This window comes from Ceratotherium simum, chromosome 17 (genome assembly GCF_057802395.1).
Source record: "Ceratotherium simum simum isolate JZ-2026a chromosome 17, ASM5780239v1, whole genome shotgun sequence".
Classification (NCBI taxonomy): domain Eukaryota; kingdom Metazoa; phylum Chordata; class Mammalia; order Perissodactyla; family Rhinocerotidae; genus Ceratotherium; species Ceratotherium simum.
In genome coordinates, this window is record NC_141916.1 from 31984507 (window position 1) to 31992406 (window position 7900).

At 40.7% G+C, this 7900-nt stretch overlaps 1 pseudogene; it reads right to left on the minus strand.

The window, feature by feature from the left end:
* Positions 1-4970, minus strand: part of LOC101387259 (protein O-mannosyl-transferase TMTC1-like) — a 97912-nt pseudogene extending 92942 nt beyond the window's left edge.
* Positions 4971-7900: the final 2930 nt, after the last annotated feature.

Below are 7900 nucleotides of genomic sequence, written 5' to 3' on the forward strand. Positions count from 1 at the left end.
CGCCCCGAGGACAATGTAAGAATACTCTGAGGCAGGGCAGCCCACCTCCTAGTCAGGTTGGGCTCAGAGCCTTCACGAAGTGTGGGGACATGGGACCAAACAGAGCCCAGGTTCTAGCTCCTTAAGTCTGCTGGGCTTGCCAATCTTAGACCTTTTTCATTTAATGGTGATGGTACCTGTACAACCTTCCTAGCCAACCGCCTATATTGGCCACCACTTATTTCACCAGCATAAAACTATTTTCTAACAGCCCTCATCCTGAAGAATAAGCCTTTGGTATGGATTTTGACAGCAATATTGAAAGAGCACGTGGAGGCCCCTCAAGAGCATGGACTCCTGAGTAGAGTCCTTTAAAAGCCAACTACCTACCCCTAGAGTGTTCATTAAAGTTAACCTTACACTCAGGCAACATGTTGACACTGATGCATTTTTAAAGTAAACTGTCACACAGATGATATAAAGCCTCATTCTGTGCTTTTGTCCTTCCTTTTTACTTTTGTGTCTCTTTTTTAATCAACAGTCAATAAGGTGAGCAGATGGCTTTCCTTGCAAGATCTCTTACACTTACTGTTGCCTGGTTAGAAACTCTCTATAACTTTAAAGTAAAAAATTCCAAAGAAATCCTTGCTTAGGTGGTACTATTAAAGGATAACTCTGTGAAGATTTGTATGGCTGGTGTTATTCTTGAGAGAAGGGATAAGATAAGTTAGACAATTTTTAGATAGTACACTGAAGGGGCCATTACAGGTCTGTACAATTTATCCACCCACCTTCATATGTCTAAATCAACACTTCTCCAATAATCTGAAATTTATTTGATGACAGAATCCCTATTTTGAGTAAACCCTCTTGCATCCTGCATAATGCTAGAACACTCTTTGAAAAATGCTGGTGATAAACTACCCCAGACAGAATGAGGTTAAAAAGAAAAGTTTCCACACAAAACCTCTCTCAAGAAACCATCTCAGTATCTGGCAAATCTTTCTTGTGTCTGAAATACATCCTTCTTGCGATATTTTAAACCCATTTCCTGCTCTTCTCTCCTAAGCAGAGATGAGAGCAGCAGATCACCATTTTCATCGTAAGAAATCATTATTCATTTAGAGAACCTTATTACAATGTCCATCTACTTCCTCTGCTGCAACACCAGTGAGTCCAATTTGTTAAATATATCTTAGGATTTAATCTCCAACAAGGAATAACCATCTTTGTGGCTCTACTTGGAATACCATGGTGCTTAGAGACTACTGTAGGGTCACATGAGGATTAGGTTCTATGGTCAGCAAATAAAGCAAAAATCATGCATAGTCAAGATTACTCTTGAAAATCCTTTAGAAAGGCTCCATGTTGAAGAATACATCTTTGAAGAAGCCAAACCCAGAGAAACCATTCTTCAGAACTGGGATGAATGGCTATTTCTTTGATTGAGCACTAGATAAAGTAAGACTCATGTAAGGATGTCACGTTGTATGAAAAATGCATATCTTGAAACACTAGAATCTCATTTACCACAGCAAGATTCTCACACCATGAGGGCTCATAGGAACTGCCATTGCCTGACAGAAGGACAAATTCACCCCTCTCATCCTCTGCTCTCTTCTGGGACTATGCTTATTGAAGGAAATAGCCAGAAATTTACCTACTCTATAAGTTGTTACTCTCTCTTCTCTTTTTCGGTTTTTGTTTCTTCTGAAAATTTTTACTGATCAAGTATAATTGATTTGTGTAAATATATCTAGGAGACATATACATATTTATCTTTTAAATTTGACTAAATATATATGTATAAATATGTATACAAAGTGCAAGGCAAGGTAAGTTTGTTCAATTTTGTTTTGTTTCATTTCCATAAACCTTGTTTCAATAAGCATTCAGCAAACACCCACTATATGCAAAGGACTGTTGGGCAAAAAGATGAATACAATATTACTCTGCACCCAAAGACTTCAAAATTGATGTAGAGATGAACAAATAAAACTACATTCCAAGTAAGACCACGCTAAGTATCATAATTAGACAAAATCCCCTTAATTACCTTGTGTGAGTACTCTTAAAAATCCTCTTCCCCATTCCTGGCAGTGGTTCTCTTAGTAACCAGGGCCACTCATCATCCTCTCATTCACAAATTTGGATGCAGTGTGTCGTATGTGCCAGACACTATTCTATGGTCCCTGGGATATATCAATGAGCCAAACAAAGGAGACTTCCCTACCTCCATGAAGCTAACATTCTAACTGGGATGGGGAGTGGGGTCAAGAGATATGACAAACAAATTAGTAAATTATGTAGTAGTTAAAAATGTATAAGTATTACAGGAAAAAAGAAGGATAGAGCATGACAAGGGGTGCCAGGAATGCGGGGCTTCAGGGTGGGTGGGGGTTGGCTGCAATTTTACACAGAGTGCTGGGGGAGGCCTCAGTGGGAAGAGGATAATTCAGTAAAGACTTGAGGGAGGAACCCTGGGGCAGCGTGTTCCTGGCCTCAGAGGCCCAGGCAAAGGTTCTAGGCAGCACGGTGCCCACTGTCTTCAAGGAGAGGCAAGGAGGACCGCGTAGCTGGTGCTGAGCAAGCGAGGAGGAGGTCAGAGGTGGCGGGAGAGGTAACAGTTGGGCAAATCGGGCTCAGACCATGTCGGATCTTGATTGCCGTCCTAAGTTTTTACTCAGAGTAAAATGGGAAGCTGCTGGAAGATTTTGAGCAAAAGAGTGATGTGTCTAACACATGTCTAATGTGTTATTCTGGCTGCTGTTCTAAGAATAGAGTGGGGAGAAAATGCAAGGTTAGAAGCAAAGAGGTAAGGTGGTAGAAAGCATGGCGACTAGGACCAGGGTGACAGTGAGAAGTGGATATATTTTCATGGCAGATCGGAAAATATTTAGTGATGGATTGGATATAATGGTTGAGAGAAAGACAGCTGTCAAACATTTTGTCCTGAGCAACTGGTCGTATGGCTTTTCCATCACCAAGAAGGAGAAGACTGTGGTGAGGGGACAGGCTGTGCAGAAGACCGCAGTGCAGTTTTGATGAGTGAGATGCAGCTGGTATTCAGGGAGAGATGCAGTTCCATTACACCTTTGTTTCTGAACGCCCTCAGGTCCCTTACATATACCATCTAATTCTTTCTCATAACATTTCAGAAAGAGAGGTAGAAGACCATGTCATCATCAAAATTTCCAAGTGTGAAAAGTAACACATACAAAAATTATATAGTTTATCTAAAGATTCAGAGATAAAGCATAGCCCTCATTTTCCCCCCTATATAATAGGCAACTGCTTTTTACTTGGTTTATTGTTGGTAGTGTTTTCTCCCTCAGGATGTTGTGTCCATCATGTTTGCCTCACTTTTACAGGCGCTTTAGGTAGCACATTTAGGGCTAAATAGAAACACACTAAGAATTTGACGTTAGCCATGTCAGTCTCCAATGCATTAGGCAATTTCCAACAGGCTTTGCATGTAGTGAACTTGCTTTAGCTGCTTTTATCCTTAATTGTGTTTTCCATTATTTCTTAGGATAGAAAAGAGTGTGTTCCTTTAAACAGAATTCCATGTTCTGAACAGAAATAAGAAGGACAGGATGGATTCAGAATATAAAAATGACTTTTGACCTTTATAACAATTTTCAGAAATTCAGAAATACGGTGACTAAATGGTAATGAGTTCCTTTTGTAAGAGTATGGAGCATTAAGTATCTTTCAGGTTAAAACTGACTTTACCATTTAAAAAGTAGCAATTATTTTTGGCACACTGAGCTAATAATACAGATTATGAAATCTTGGTCAGAATCACAAGGAGTAAAAATAAAAACATTTAAATCAAAAAAAAGAAATAAAGCTGTTGGTGATCTCTACTCTTTCCATAACACAATTATCCAATTTTTCCAATTTAGAGATTCTTTAAGGGACAAGAATAAACATGTGAGAAGCAGGTTTAGTAAGTCATTTTGTTAATTAAATACTTTGATTCTTGAAAATATATTTATCTTGTGAAGGCAAATTTAAAAAGTTAAGTTATTAAATGATGTGAAAAACTCTGTCAGACCTATGTCAAAAGACAACCAGTTACAGTGTTCCAGGTACAATGGACTTAGTATTAAACATAATCTCAGGAAGAGGGATTTGTGTAAAATTCCACTCGGGACAAGGAGAATAACTTCACAGGTTATATATTAATAATTGACAAAAAGGAATGCCTTGAGAAAGACTTTGCTCAAGGGCCTTTGACTTTCAGATGGCCACCATAAAAAGTTGCATTTCTAGTGTCTATTTTGTTCCAACCACCACCGTGTAGAAGGATGGAGAAATCAAGCAACAGTAGGAAGGGGTTTTGTGAACAACAACAAAAGAAGGTGATTTATTTATTTCCAGCTTATTTTTGCTAAATTTCCAATCTCCTTTAAAAAGATCTCTAATGTTTTCCTTCTGTAGCTTGCCTGCTTAGTGATAACTGTAATGCTTGTTTATAAGTCACTGAATTTTCCCATTCTTTGCTTCCTTTAATGAATATTCAGTTTTAACAAATGGAGTAGTTTTATGTTCTGATTCTTCTCTTCTGTTACATTTGAACATACTGACTTCCCAAACTATGTGCATGCGTTAAAAACCTGAAAGTATGTTACTACCATTAGCTCTTATGACAAGAATTTAAACAAGCTCCCCATCACCTGAAGTCAAGGATGAAGGGAGGTGGGGAGGGGGGATGATTAATTTTCATAAGCGGCAGTAGCATCAGACATAGATTCTGATCACGGAAACACGCCTGGACCTTGAAAAATAGAGACTCAAAAAAGGCAGTCAATTTTTTTCTTTGTCTTTTTTTAAGTCTTTTAAAGAGTCTGGTTATTCCTACAAAATGGAGACAGGAGACTTATTATGCCTCTGGACTTATGCTGTGACAATTTCTTGATGATGGTGATGACGATGATGATGACAAAGACCGTGACAACAGCTGACAGATGCTCGATGCTTCGCATATGCGCCACTGTGCTGAGTGTCTCCTGTGGCCTGCCGTGGTTCAATATCACAATGACCCTACACTATGGTGCAGGAACAAGGCTGAACGAGGTGAGCTCAGAGCTGGTGAATGGCAGAGCCTGGCCTCACACTCAGGTCAGTGTTAATCACTCCACAGCCTCCACTTGTCCCAGACTCAAGACTCTTGATCTGGAACTTGCGGCAGCGCTCCTCCATGTGCACACGTGGGCTGCCTCCAACACAGAGTGGACCGGCTCCCGGGCTCATCAGAGAATGAGTAGGTGTGAAATCCACACCATCATTCTGGGGATCTGACAGGGGACACTAGCCATGATAAAATCAATTTACTGAAGAACTAGAAGTGACCTTAGCCAGCAATGATCTAATCCCCTCATTTTATAGCTGAGGATACAGGAACCTTTAGAGATGAAATGACTTTCCCAAAGTTAAACATCTCACTGGGATGAGAAGACTAGAAGAAACAAGTCGGGGGCCTTGTGGTAGATGGAGGTACAAACAGAGGCATGGATGAAGGACAGAGACCCAAGTGAATGGATATCAGTTAAATCTTCTTTGCCAAGTTAAAAAAAATTCCTATAAGTTCATAGATTCTTTAAAGTTTCTAGTTTTTTAAAAATTTTATTTTTAAGAATGCCTTCTGATGTCAAGTGAGACTGTGCAACTCTTTGTGATTCATACAAATTCTCCTCCCTTGAGTCACTCCCAGGGTTTGTTCACATTGCTCCCACTTCCTGACACATCCAACCCCACAATTCCATCCCCTTCTTTCTCCATCATCTTCCTGTGGACTCCACTGACTCTGCCCCTACATCCCGGATGTTGCCCCTGCTCCTCACCTCTGATCCTTCCATCCCAGAGTGACCTCAGGACCTGAATACCCCCCACAGGGCCACGCAGAGCCTCTTGAGGAAACCCAACTGTGAAGTGATAACATCAAGAAATGTTTGAATTAGATGGATGGGAGATTTCTAGAACTTTCTTAGGAAGTATGTATTCGCTCCCCAAAAAATAGAAGGAAAAAGAAGAAACAGTTAAATTCTACTAATCATTCAAAGGTAGCCTTTAGAAGGAGAACGAGAGTGATTTGCAAGGAAGCTCACAGGAATGTTGAGTGAAAATCTGCTTAACAGTCTCAAAGTCGAAGACTGCAGCAGAGTCTCTGAGATAACATATACAGTATACGACCAGACAAATCACTAAAAAAATGACTAAGAGTAGGAGAAAAAAGTGTGTCTCCTGGGGCTAGGGAGTTATTGACTGTTTGGAGCCAGAGAGCAGATTTTTTGTGTGAAGGCAATTTCCTATGATTTTCACCCTGACCATGAATCACTCTGCAGAGAACTGTAAGGGGCCGTTTATGGGAGGGAAGATCATGATGAATGTGTCCAGGAGCCTTCAGATAACTAAGGAGCGCTTGCAGAAAACTTTGCTGGCACTTTCCCAAGCTCTGCATCTGAGCTCCACTCAGCACAGCTTAAAGGATGGCCTGGCTTCCCGACTCGCAGATACTCAGGTTGGGTTTCTGCCCTTCTCACCTGACTCCTCACCTTTGTCCACAAAATGTCCTTTTGCATTCCTTGGAAAATTACCCCTCCCAGTTTTTCTTTTGCCTAAATTCCATCCAACCCTCACTTCTAAAGGAACTGAAGCAGAAGTCACAGTCACCACCCAGGTGGGTAATTAGTATTAATTGGCTCTGAGGGTCCCTCTCTGGAGACTTCAGAGTGACAAACCAGATGAAATCCTCACCGGAGATGAGTTGTTTCAATCACCACAGCCTCCTCTGCACAGCTTTCTATGCTAAATGGCAGGAAGGCTGAGATACAAGCAGCCAAAACTCATGGACTCACTTCTTTCTTCTCTCACTCATTTCATTCAACTGTTACTGAGCACCTATTGTAGACATGGCTTTGTACCAGGCAGTGAAACAGCTGGGCCATTACCCACACGACCATCGTTTCCAATTAAAAATATCCAAAGACTTTGGGGCAAATTTCATTATGGTTCATGCAAACATAAGGGGAATGAGTACTGCAAATTACCAAGACATCCTGGACTAAGCTGAAGATGAATTCTCACAGATCTCTTCTATACTTATTTATTAAGATAATGATCAACTAATGATGCTTATTCCCCTAAATATCATGATTGCTTTTTTCTGGAGTTGGCAAAAGTATTCCCAAGTGATCTATATGCCTCATAAATCACCTGACCTTAAATATGGCTCAGATAGATGCAAAATTCCTTCCAGTTTACTCTTCAGTTTATTGTGTATATCTATGTCAGTGCAATGATCTGCTGTATTGCACTGTATATCCGTAATTGAATCCATAACCTATTTGGAATGAGGTATAATGAGCAAATAATCATTTCACAGTAATGTGGTAGACAGGATTTAAGGTGGCCCTATGATTCCTGTCTCCTATTGTTCATGTGTTTGTGCAATCCCCTCCCCTTGATGGGGGGTGAACATGTTTGTAGCCATTAGGCAAAGGTGATGTAATCACTCCTGTGATTACAACATGTTATATAAGTCTTCATTTTGCTAGCAAACTGATGCTAGAGACTTTCTCCCTTGCTGGCTTTGAAGAAGTAAGCTGCAAGTTGTGAGGGAGCCTCTCGAGAGGACCATTTAGCAAGCAACTGTGCACTACAGTTCCTATAGGAGCTAGAAGTAACCCCTGGCTGATAGGCAGCAAGAAGCCAGGGAGCTCAGCCTTACAGCTACAAGAAGATGAATTCTGCCAAGAACTGAATGAGTTTGGAAGTGGATCCATCCCCAGTCAAGCCTCCAGTTGAGAACCCAGCCCTGGCCAACATCTTGATTGTAGCCTTGTAGAGGACCCAGCTAAGCTGTGCCTGGACTCCTAAGCTATAGAAACTGTCAGATAATAAACCTGGGTTGTTT